Raw genomic sequence first — 12,500 nt, forward strand, 5'->3', positions numbered from 1 at the left:
GAGCACGGGCGTTGGTACCAATGCCTGGCCCCAGACATGACCACCCTGAAGGGCAGATCTCTTCACATGCTGCTCCAGAGCAGCGTAGGTTGGCGGGATGTTCTGAACAGAGTTCGTCTTTGCAAAGAGCTGCTTTCTCGCCTTGTTGACGTCCTTGCATTTGCTTGTGCGGTCATACAGGAGTATGACAAACCTCTCGATGACATGCATTGTATCCTCTTGGATGCTTGTGGGTGCATTTGCCAGACTCAGCAGGGCATCAGTGAGTTCTGGCAGCGTGTTCCATGTTGCCCAGGCAGATTTCTTCCCATGTCCGACGAAGGCTGACACAGTATCACACCCTGTGATGGCATGAAACATTGGAAGAGCACATGCCTTCTCTGGACCAAGGGAGGAAGCTATTTCATGGGCTGCAATGTAGCGGTAGTTCTTGCCTGTCCCAAAGGCTACCCAGAGTTCGTCTCCAGCTGGTAGTTTCTGGACTACCATCACTGCTAGGACCACGACGTCACTGTCTACTGTTCGAACCTGTATCTGGTGGTGACCATGTTGTGCAGCATGTGCTACATGTAGCATCATGCGGGTGTCTGCCTCTTCTTGGTTGCATGGTGCGAGTGAGTTGACATCCTCTTGCTGTGGAACACAGATCACCTGCTCCCCATCAGTGACGACCAGTTCCTTGCCTTCTTCTTGAAAGGACTCTGCAAGCATGGTGGAGAGGTAGCTGAAGAGCTCCACTTTGTTGCTATCAACTCGCAGGAAACTTTGCCAATTTCCTGGTATGACTGCTGAGTCGACAACACGCCGACGTACTCCCTTTCCACGCTGTTCTCTGGTTGATGCCTTCAGGGAATCTGCTCTGTAGCTGTCCCACACAAGGTCAAGACGTGATACATGTTGGAAACGTTGTACAACGTATGGGATGAACACTTGCTGTGCATATTCCTCGAACGTGTTGGCAGTACCCGGCTTCAACATCTGTACGATTACTGCTCCATCGAGGACAACAGCAGTGACAGTAGGAGCTTCAAACTGAGGCTCAGCATGGCCTTCAAGGCACACCAGCAAGTCACTCTTGCTCCCTAGGTACAGTTGTCCACAGCCGCAGTTGTGAACACATTGCTACGCAGGGTAGGCGGGCAGACCACTTCCTCTATGCGGTACAGCTGACACACGCTGTTTCCCATCTGGGCAGAAAGACGTAGGACTCTGTCATATGAGATGCTTAGGCCCAGAGAGAAGAGCTTGTCCACAAGTCCTCTCTTGCGTGTTTCAGCATACAGCATCAGCCCAACATAGGTTGGAAGAGGAGTTTCTTGAGACGTACTGTGTCTGACAGCTGGAGGCTCCTGTGTCTTGGTTGCTCCCTGCTTCCGACTTTGCTTGACACTGTTGAACTTGAGAAGCTGCGCAAAGGAAAGAGCTGCTTGTGTTGAAGAGGAATGGCTTTGATTCTTGATGGTGGGGCCATCCAGCACCATATTTACCATTGCAACTAGTACGTTTGGCACAGAGTCCTCCTGACAGCCGCCCGGGAATGATCCACGGAATTGGTAAATGTCTTCAAACATATATCGACGAACTATCTGTGCAGCACGCGCAAGGTGAACTGCCTCAGTGTCACAGTCTTGCTCGCAGGCTTTGCCTAGCGCTTCACCAATGTCTTCATCAAACGCTAGTAAAACATCTCGGCCTTTGCTGTGGGATCTCAGGCCTGGTATCTGGGCTAACAGGCGCTCTTTCAGCCTTGTGCTATTAACTTTCTGGCACAAAACAACCCCGAGCTGTTCCATTCTTGTTGTGTATAGCTTTACAAGTTCTGCGAGTCTGAAGACTGGGGTGGTGCCCTCTTCTAGGTGGGTTTCCTCGATATACAGGACCAGTTCAGCCAGTACGATTCTTGACATTACACCTTCATGGTCAGTTTTCTGCTCGGCTTCTACAGTGGTCTTTGCACGATAGTAAAGAGCCAACAAACACTTGGAATGGTACTTGGCCTCCAGAGCCACCATATCACCCATGCTGAGCCTGGCTATGAGTTCATTGTCCCCAAATTGCGCTGCACACTTCCGTACGCGTGTGTCCACCTGGAAGGTTGTTACTTCATGTAGGGTCTCTGTGCCAGACTTTCCACAGAAAAAGCAGGAGGTGCCGCTGGTAGTGGCTTCTGAAGAGTGTGTTCTGGCGCGCTTGGCCTGGACATTGTCAGTACTATCAAATGCTGAGCTGCTTGCGATGCGTCTCTTCTCTGCTCTTCGTAGCATTGTGTTATTGTATTTGAGCATACATGTTTTATGCCACTTGGCCTGGTGGGCAACCATTGTCGCCTCAACACCTTGTCCTTCATCTAGTCTCTGTAACTGAACAGTTCTTGGCAGTTCTCCGAGTTCATCAAATTTGACCAAGTTTGCAGCCATTGTCGTGTATCCACTCCCAGGGTCTCGGCGTTTAGACAGTACTGGGCAGACAAGTGACTCTGTTGTCTCCTCTTGACATACAAGACACAGCTTCCAGTTTGTCTCAGGAGGTGTTGTGGGAGTACGTTGCTCAAAAGTATCGACCAGTTGGAACTTCTTTGCCATGGCTGCAGTCTGGAACAACGCGTCTCTGATGTCAGGTGGTGCTGCTGCTGCCTCACCTGCAAAGACACAAAACACCACCATGTTACCACAAGTTACTACTACAAGCACCATGACTATCAACACTATACTATTACTGCAGCCGCCGTCACTGCCACCAACGCTGCCGCTGCAAAGTAAAATTCATTTTCTTGTGAAATGGTAGCCAAATTATTTGGTAAGCACAGAAGTATGTGTAATTGTACAATACTTATCACCTCTAGCACACTTATCACCTTTAGCATCCACAAAAAGACAAATTATGGTACATATTCAATGACGATAACGGTAAATAGCGGCCATTTTGAAAAATGGCCGCCAAATGTGCTACGGGGAGAATCTTGAATGCCTCCATATCCAAAATTGTTCAGAATGTATTAATCCACATGTGTGCCAATTTTGGTGCTTTTAGAACAATTTGAACAATTGGTTTCATATTTCTTACTATGCCGCTGGGCTATAGTGTCTTTTAGGGATACTAAAATTTTTCCCTCTATATGTTTCTAGAAGCAAGTTTCTAAAATACTGTACTTAAAATGATGGTACAAATACATACAAACATAAAAGCTTCATGTACCAATGCCTATGTAACAATTCTGGGAGACAATTATTCATAAAGGGTGACAAAGCAGGTAGATCGGGGTCAAGATCTCTTGGAAATCATTGAACACTTCAGCTATTGCTTGAGATCATTTTAATTACGCTCTCTATCGTTTGAGATCTTCCTAATTCGAATCAATCATTTGGATTAAGTCGACAACACTCTCCTTTGGCCACCTAATTATCAGGATTTACCCTCGATACGGAATAATTACCTCCACAGTTGCTTATCCGCCTAGGATATAGGAACCAGAAGTTGAAGGACTGGCTAAGGACCCGCCATCCGTTCAGATATTACTGCTAGAGAGTTATTGGGTCCTTTGACTGGCCAGATTATTAGTGTTATTAATAGTATTACTTCCTATGCAACAACGCTAGTTGGATAAGTAAGATGCTATAAGCCCAAGTGTTCTAATGGGGAAAATAGCCCAGTGAGGAAAGGAAATAAGGAAACAGCTAAGTATAGTGTGCCTGATTGTATCCTCAAGCAAGACAACTCTAGTACTACATAGGACCCCTGTATGGCTATGGCTCATTTTCTCCTTTGCCTACACATACCTTGAATAGTCTGCCCTATTCTTAACACATTCTCCTCTATTCTCAAACACCCAACAACACTAAGAAAACAGAAAAATTCTTCACTGAAGGGGTTAACTACTGCACTGTAGCTGTTCAGGGGCTACTTTTCTCTTAGTGAGGATAGAACAGTCTCTTTAGGTATGATAAACAGCTCTTCTAGGAGAAGGACACTCCAAAATCAAACCATTGCTTTACAGTCTTAGGTAGTGTCATAGCCTCTGTACCATGGTGTTCCACTGTCTTGGGTTAAGAGTTCTCTTGCTTGAAAGTACACTGGGGCACACTATAACTTCAGTTTCCTTATTTGCTTTCTCCACTGGGTTATTTTCTCTGTTCGAGCCCTTGGGCTTATAGCATCCTCCTTTTCTATCTAGTGTTGTAGCTTAGCTATTAATAATAACAACAACAACAATAATAATAATAATAAAAATAATATCATTTAAATATATCAACCATGTTAAAGGTAAATGGTGACATAATAAATGGATATAAATTCTAATTGCATCACGTTGAGGTTGGTTATTACATGTAAGGTTGCTAAAATAACCTTGACTTTTAAAAGTTAAGATCACTAGGTATATAAAATAATACTAAGAATAGGGGGAGGAGGGATTTTACATAAAGGTAGTTTTATTACTTAACGATTTTAATTATAACACCGTTATAAATTTCAAGTTTAGAGTTTCTGACCTCTGATCTACAAGACATTCTGATATTACATTTTAAAATCATGATTTAACGAGCTTATTTATAAATCAACAAATGCTATATAAATATAGTTTAGAAATACAACTCTATTTACAACTTTCATTAGCTTTATGCAGGTTTTCTATAATAATCCTTTGGTTTTCTTCAGAAACTCTTACAACACTTCAGGTGTAACCTTCAGTTACTGGATGTATCTAGATGTAGGAACGCATTCCAACATATGGCATTCCAATTGCAAACGTGATCAGTTCAGAAAATGCATTAATTTATGCATGGAAATGATATTGATGTAATCACAAGAGTGAGGTAAAAAGTACTTGTTCTAAAAGTTTATTCTATTGGCGTTTACACTCATGATGTCCCGTAGGATAGTGGCTAACTGCATATGTAGATTGTACCACACGAGTTTCATACAGGCTCGTGCGCTATAACGGTTTTCTTTTTTTTATCCTATCACTTCCCCTTTTCTGCACTGTTAATAGACCAACCTGTGAAAGCATGGTAGCCCATGTTTGAATTTTTGTGACGTTCTTTCTCACAAGTCCGTGTATATAAACTCGATGATTGTTTAATCAATTTAGTTGCATTCACCTCGCCTCTCGGTTACAACCTAATAGCTCTCTATCACAATTGGTGACCACCGGAGGAACTAATGGCTCTCTAGCACAATTGGTGACCACCGGAGGACTTGCTCTCTCCTGCTATCCCCCTCACTGCTGTGCCCTACAGTTTGATGATGCCACCCACTGAACCTGACTATTCCACACACACACCGCCTAAATGAAACTGCCATCCTTTGCCAGCGGAGAAGTGTTCGCCTGGTTCCAGCGTGCCAAAGTCCAGTTTCGAATCAAGGGCGTGATTCACTGAAGCAGTAAACCAGACCATGTTCCAACAGACACATTCCAAGAAATCTCCGATTGGCTTTGGAAACAAAATGAGACCCCAATAGTGTACGATGCCCTTAACACATACCTCCTCGAGCAGTACTTAACCTCGCCAGCCGCCCGTATAGCCAAACTTTTCAGGACCAAAAGACTTCACACGCCCTCAGGGAAATGACCAGTATTGCTCGACTGCAACCTGCTGCAGACGGCTCTCCTCATGAAGGGGATCTACTTCTTGCCATTCGGGTATGGCGCCTACCCAAACCTGCAGGCGCTGCCATCATTCATGTCAATATTTTGTCTATGAAGGACCTAATGACTAAAGTTAATGCCCTTACGGATAACTATTCAACATCGACTGAAGTAGACGTGAATGCAGTAGAATAATCGGCCACTCTGTGACGTGCCAGAGTAGCGACAAAGCCACCCACCACCCACATATACCACCCTTTGCTTAAGCCACAATCAACCACCTTTCCACCCACATACTGACGCTCATTGGTCACAATTATGCTACTACCACTCAAGATTCGGGGCTGCTGCCAAGAAATGTGCGAACAGTTATTAGGGGACAAAAAAACCTGCAGGAAGGCCATCGCTTGTGGCGGTAGCCTCCCCTGTCACTAATCTATTATTTTGACATGATGCAGGTACGGTAGTGTGATTTTTGGTAGACACGGGTGCTTGCCGTTCCTTTCTGCTAAGGCCGTTCTCCGGTCAGTCTAAGTCTGTCAATGTCCACCTGGTAGCTGCCAATGAATCAGCAATACCTACCCATGGTTATGAAACCCTCACATCATTGTTTCGAAGAGCCAAATATAAGTTTCTCATGGCTGACGTCCTGGGTGCGGATTTCCTCTCACATTTCCACCTCATGGTTGATGTCCCTTACCGATGGTTAGTCAACGTGGATTCATACTCATCTACACCTCTCCAACCCGGCCGCTCCGACCTTGCTCTCCACATCAGCGCATCCACGGATGCCATCACTCACCGCCTCCTGTTGTAACCAAGAAGTTTTCTGTCTAAAACTTTGTTTAACGCCCACAGTTCCTGCTAAACATGGTATTATCACCATATCAAGACGACAGGCCCCCAGGGTTTGCCAGAATCAGGCGTCTGGCATCAGATCATTTGGCAGCCACTACACAAATGTTCACTAAAATGGAAGAAATAGGCCTTTGCCAAAAGGCCTCAAGCCCATCCTTGTCACCTTTATACATCATCCTGAAGAAAGATGGCTCTCTATATCCGTATGAAGGGGATTAAAGGCTCAACCGCCTACAACAGAGAGGCCTTGTAGCTCAGTACAACAAGTGTACCTGTGGCACCAACGAGGTATAGTTTTTAGGGCACCACATCATTCCTGAAAGAGTTCACCCCTCCCTGAGAAGGTAGCAGCCGTTCAGAACCTCCCTCTGACCTCAACCGTTAAAGTACTGCAAGAATTTTTCGCCATGATCAAGTACTATCACTAATTCCAGCCAGCAATCGCCGCCACTCTTGCCACCCTCTACAGCTCCCCCAAGGGCAAGCTAAAAGACCTAAAGTGGGGTCCCCTTTAAGAAGCAGCCGTGGCCTTCTGCAACGCAAAGAATGCTCTATCAGACACTGCTGCTCTCACTTTTCCCATGACATACGCACCTCTCCTTCTCTCCACCGATGCTACCGACATTGCTATTTGAGCAGTACTCGAGCAGGTAGTCAATGGCTTGCCCCGCCCATTGGCCTTTTTCAGTAGAAAACTGTCCAAGGTGGAATCCGGGTACTTTACCTTTGACCAGCGAATTACTGGGAGTGCACTCAGCTGTCTGTCACTTTTGCCACTTCTTGGAAGGTACGCCCTTTGTCATTCTCACGGACCACATGCCTCTGGTGCACGACTTCACTCGACAGTCTGAAGCCTGGTCGACCCATCAACATCAACATCTCTCACCTACCGTGGCTGAATACAATTGTATCCTGTAACATGTCCCTAGGAAAATGAATTCTGTTTCCGATGCCCTATCAATAAAAAAATGGCTACCATTCACCAGGGATTGGATACTAACGCCTTGGCAGTAGCCCAACGAAAAGATTTAGAATACCAAGCAAGTAGGACATCCTGTACATCCCTTCATAGGAAAGACATCCCTCTCGACGACTTCAATGCAATCTCCTCTGTGATATCAGTACTGGTAGACCTAGACCGTGGATACCTGCTCCCATGTGCCAACAGGTGTTTGATTTCATTCATGGCCTTTCACATCCCTCACGTTGATCTAGTGCACAGCTACTGAAGACGAAGTTCATTTGCCACTGCATTACTAAGAATGCTAAGGACTGGGTCCGCACCTGTATTTCATGCTAAACTTGAAAAGTACATCGACACACGGATCCGGATCAGGAGTGGGCAACTTTCCATAGCATCTCCGTCGTTATGCACACATTCGTGTCGACGTAGTGGGTCCCCTACCCTCATCACAAGGACATCGTTGGCTGTTTACTGTCATTGACCGCTCCACTCGTTGGCCTGAAGCAGTTCCTATAGAAACTGCGACGTCTGCCTTATGCACATCTGCCTTACTCTCAGGATGGATAGTGAGATTTGGTATCCCTGAGCATATTACTTTTGATATGAGTACCACTTTCACCTCTTAATTGTGGACATAATTTGAAAATCTCCTGGGAATCACCCTGCATCAGACAACTGCCTACAACCCTGCTCACTGCTCATGCCGAGAACTAGTCATGTATACTAGTGTTTGAGATGAGAACACGACTGGTATTACAGTGTTCAGATGAGAATCGGAATCTCACAATATCTTACTTATTATATAACTTAAGACAAAGTTTATGGAAGATGCCTTAAAGATCACATTCATACGTAGGTTTTTATGAGATATGGGTGAAATATTACTTGCACCTATGCCCTTCAGATTTCATTTCAGATTTGAAGGGGCCAAGTCCGAAAGTCTATTTATTCAAGAATCAATTAATAGTTCAGTGTTGTACATATGGACATTTAAATTCAATTTATAGTGCGTATTAGTTTTGATCACACTTGACGCGTTTTGGGGAATTTACTATATTGCATAAAAAAAAATTGGAATTTAAAATTCCTGAAAGCCTAAGATATTAATGATTGGAAGCATTAAAATTAAATAAATATATACAAATACGTAATCATATATCCGTTAGGCATGTATCTAAATCAGTATAAAAATACCCACTATGAAAGCCAAATAACGCTCATGAAGATACATTGCAATCATGTATTTTTCTTTCACATAATCCATAATTCATTTCAGACAAAAGAATCATTATTTGGAGCTACTAGAAAAACTTTGGGTCCGGGAAGCGCAATATTGTATTTATTTGTGAAAAATCCACCTGAAACCATAGCGTCACTGACATATCAAACAAAAATGTTACATGTGTATAGACACATGACCTATTTCCAATCAGTTTGGATCAGATACTGATTCTTCAACATCAAAGAGTCCGTGGAAAAAAAACAAATTGAATGACGACTCGTAAAAAATGATTGATTTTGTTTATGGAAATAATACTCTTTTTCATTTAACGACCACTCCGTGATATGAAACCGAATTTTTTCTATTTATGACGCTGAAAGAAATGAAAAATACAAAGTATACATGTGATTGCCGCGGAATATAGGATATGTATATAATGTAATGTATATATATATATATATATATATATATATATATATATATATATATATATATATATATATATATATACACAGTATATATTTCTTATATCAAGATATATTATACCTATTGTATTTCAGTTGATAATTGATGGAGTTATCATAAAAGAGGTCTATCATTCATACAAAAGATATGAGTAAATTAATTATTTACCTTAGAATCAAGAGACGTACGACTTTCACCTTTGGAGTCTTATCCTGAAAAAAATAAAAAAAACTGTATTGTCTATTTTGGCATGGGTCACATGCTTCTTGAGATGGTCAGAAACTGGGCAAATGCTTATAACAAATTAACACGCAAAGGGAAACGCATTTTATGAATGGGTGAACTAGTTACACTGAGGCTTCAGCCTTTTACATCAAGTTGTAGGAGATGGAAGTGACTTTAAATAGAACGTATTAGTAAATATAACACCAGATCTACAAAAAACTAATTAATGACTAATTTTGTGGTAGCAGACTTCGTTTTCCGGATTTCAAATCTGGAATGAATATGTGTGAAAGTTGGAAATCAGATAACACTATGCAGAGAAGACTAGGCTTAACATAAACGCAAGGTTCAGTTATGGGCTTTCCAAAAGGATTGAGATTTAAGGCTGAGAAGTCTTATTTTTCTGCATTGGTAGAAAGCACTAGCATATTTCTCGCGGTTTTGCATTAATTATATGATATCAGGCATACATATCTGCCTCTTGAATACATGCTAGCATTTGTTATCATTACTATTATTATTAATTACATCCGCCAACGAAGTTGGAAGGCGATTATGTTTTCGCCCCTGTTTGTGTGAGTGTGTGTGTGTGCGCGTGTTTGTGAACAGCTTTCTGGTCACAATTTTAATCGTAGAGTAATGAAACTTGCAGGAATTAACTGTTATGTAAAAAGCTGGAAATGATTACATTTTGAAAGGTCAAGGTCAAGCAAAATGTCCAATTCACGTAATTAAACCTAAGTTTGGACATCGTTGTCACAGAGACTTCAAACTTGGTTCATATTTGTTTATAAAAATCCACGCCAATTAATACCTGTTAAGGTCAAAGGTCAAAGTCGAGCAAAAGGGAATAAACAGCCGCAGCGGAGGTCTGCGCTCTACCGATTGCCCCTCTGGTTAATATTACTATTATTATTGTCACTATTATCATAACTAGCTAAGCTACAACCATACCTAGAAAAAGCATATTATAGTGAGCCTGAGTGTACCGTCAAGCACGAGAACTCTAACCATGGTACAGAGGCTATGGAAATAACCAAGACTAGAAAACAATGGTTTCACTTTGAAGTTTCCTTCTCCTAGAAGAGCTGCTTTTCATACCTAAAGAGTCTCTTCTACCCTTACCAAGTGAAAAGTAGCCACTGAACAATTACAATACAATAGTTAACCCTTCATTGTTTTTTTTTTTTATTATACGATTATACAAGGTCCCCTTAAAATGGAAATGCAAGGGAGAGTTCACTTCGAAGTGCTTAAACGATACAAATGTATTGCATTTTAGTTACAACACTTTCGACAATCGCTCGCCGGACACTGACCAAGAAAGAAAAGGTCTTTAAGAGTCTAAAATCTGTTGTATGTAAAATATCAGCCATATATATATATATATATATATATATATATATATATATATATATATATATATATATATATATATATATATATATATATACACACACACACAAACACACACACATGTATATATATATATATATATATATATATATATATATATATATATATATATGTATATATATACACACATACATACACAAACATATATATATATATATATATATATATATATATATATATATATATATATATATATATATATATATATATATATATACTGTACATATAAGGTGAAAAAATTGACCATTTTGATCAATTTTGTTAAGAATAAATAATATTCTCAACAAACTGTTTAATTCTAACTTTAAAACAAGCTTGTTTCTCTCTTTTTGCCGTGTCACAATTTTCAAACGGTTCTAAGATAATATTAATGTTTAACCTTGAGAAAAGTAATGAAATGATCATAACATTAAATTTATGACAAGTATCCAACACCTTTCCTTTTAGTAAACTTATAGGTATGAGATTACCTTACAGCCTAATCAAAAAGTTATCTAAGGAAAAAATTAATCAACCAAGCATAAGAATCGAAAAAGGGCTCCCAGACACGTTTGTAGAACACAGCAAAGTAATAATCACATAGTCGGTAACAGTCTTCAAAATACATTGGGGGATCACATGCCATCTCTCCTACATGATAAAGAGCAAGTGTCTAGCTATATACATCTCTCTCTCTCTCTCTCTCTCTCTCTCTCTCTCTCTCTCTCTCTCTCTCTCTCTCTCTCTCCTCTCTCTCTCTCTCTCTCTCTCTCTATATATATATATATATATATATATATATATATATATATATATATATATATATATATATTGTGGGATGATCTTCCAAATCATGTAGTTGAATCAGTGGAACTTCAAAAGTTCAAACTTGCAGCAAATGTTTTTATGTTGAACAGGTTGACGCAAGTCTTTTTATAGTTTATAAGTGAAATATCTGTTTTAATGTTGTTATAATAATATATTTTAATTGTTCATTACTTCTTATATCGTTTATTTATTTCCTCATTTCCTTTCCTCACCGGGCAATTTTTCCCTATTGGAGTCATTGGGCTTAAAGCATCTAGCTTTTCAAACTAGGGTTGTAGCTTTGCTAGTAATCATATATATATAAATATATATATATATATATATATATATATATTATATATATATATATATATTACACAGTATATACATATATACAGTATATATATATATATATATATATATATATATATATATATATATATATATATATATGTATATATATATACAACATATATATATACATATATATTATACATATATACACAATTTATATACTGTATATATATATATATATATATATATATATATATATATATATATATATATATATATATATATATATATTATTTCCAGTCAGCACCCACACCCTGCTGAGAGGGGGTGGGTGTGCATGCATATTTATCTAAACATTTAGCCGTCATTTTTTTACGTGTCTCGTACATTAGTAATACGGAATAGAGACAGAAGTCCCTCCGAAACAGATTAGAGATTAGTGACATGCGCCTGTTAATTTTGCACGCGGTAATTGCCATCTTGTCATTGCTTTAATTGAGTGAATTTGCATCAGAGAGTAATTTGTAATCTAGGACTAAGTATAACATTTCAGCTGTCACAGTGCGCTTGGTAAACAAAGGAAGGGTACTTTGATCCAAAGTTCTATATTTAAGAGAAAAGAAAACAGATTTTATTTCAGAAACTACAGTAGGTTTGTCATTTCAGTTATATTATTAACGTCATGC

General features: G+C 40.0%; 1 long non-coding RNA gene across 1 annotated transcript in view; it reads right to left on the reverse strand.

Annotated features, from left to right (window-relative positions):
• The window catches only part of LOC137633220 (uncharacterized), a 528,138-nt gene that overhangs the window by 145,162 nt on the left and 370,476 nt on the right, over positions 1–12,500 (reverse strand). The window contains exon 4 of the long non-coding RNA XR_011042162.1: positions 9,262–9,305. This is a non-coding gene — a long non-coding RNA (uncharacterized lncRNA). The remainder of the gene's footprint in view (positions 1–9,261; positions 9,306–12,500) is intronic.

Source organism: Palaemon carinicauda, chromosome 42 (assembly GCF_036898095.1).
Source record: "Palaemon carinicauda isolate YSFRI2023 chromosome 42, ASM3689809v2, whole genome shotgun sequence".
In the NCBI taxonomy this organism is placed as follows: Eukaryota; Metazoa; Arthropoda; class Malacostraca; order Decapoda; family Palaemonidae; genus Palaemon; species Palaemon carinicauda.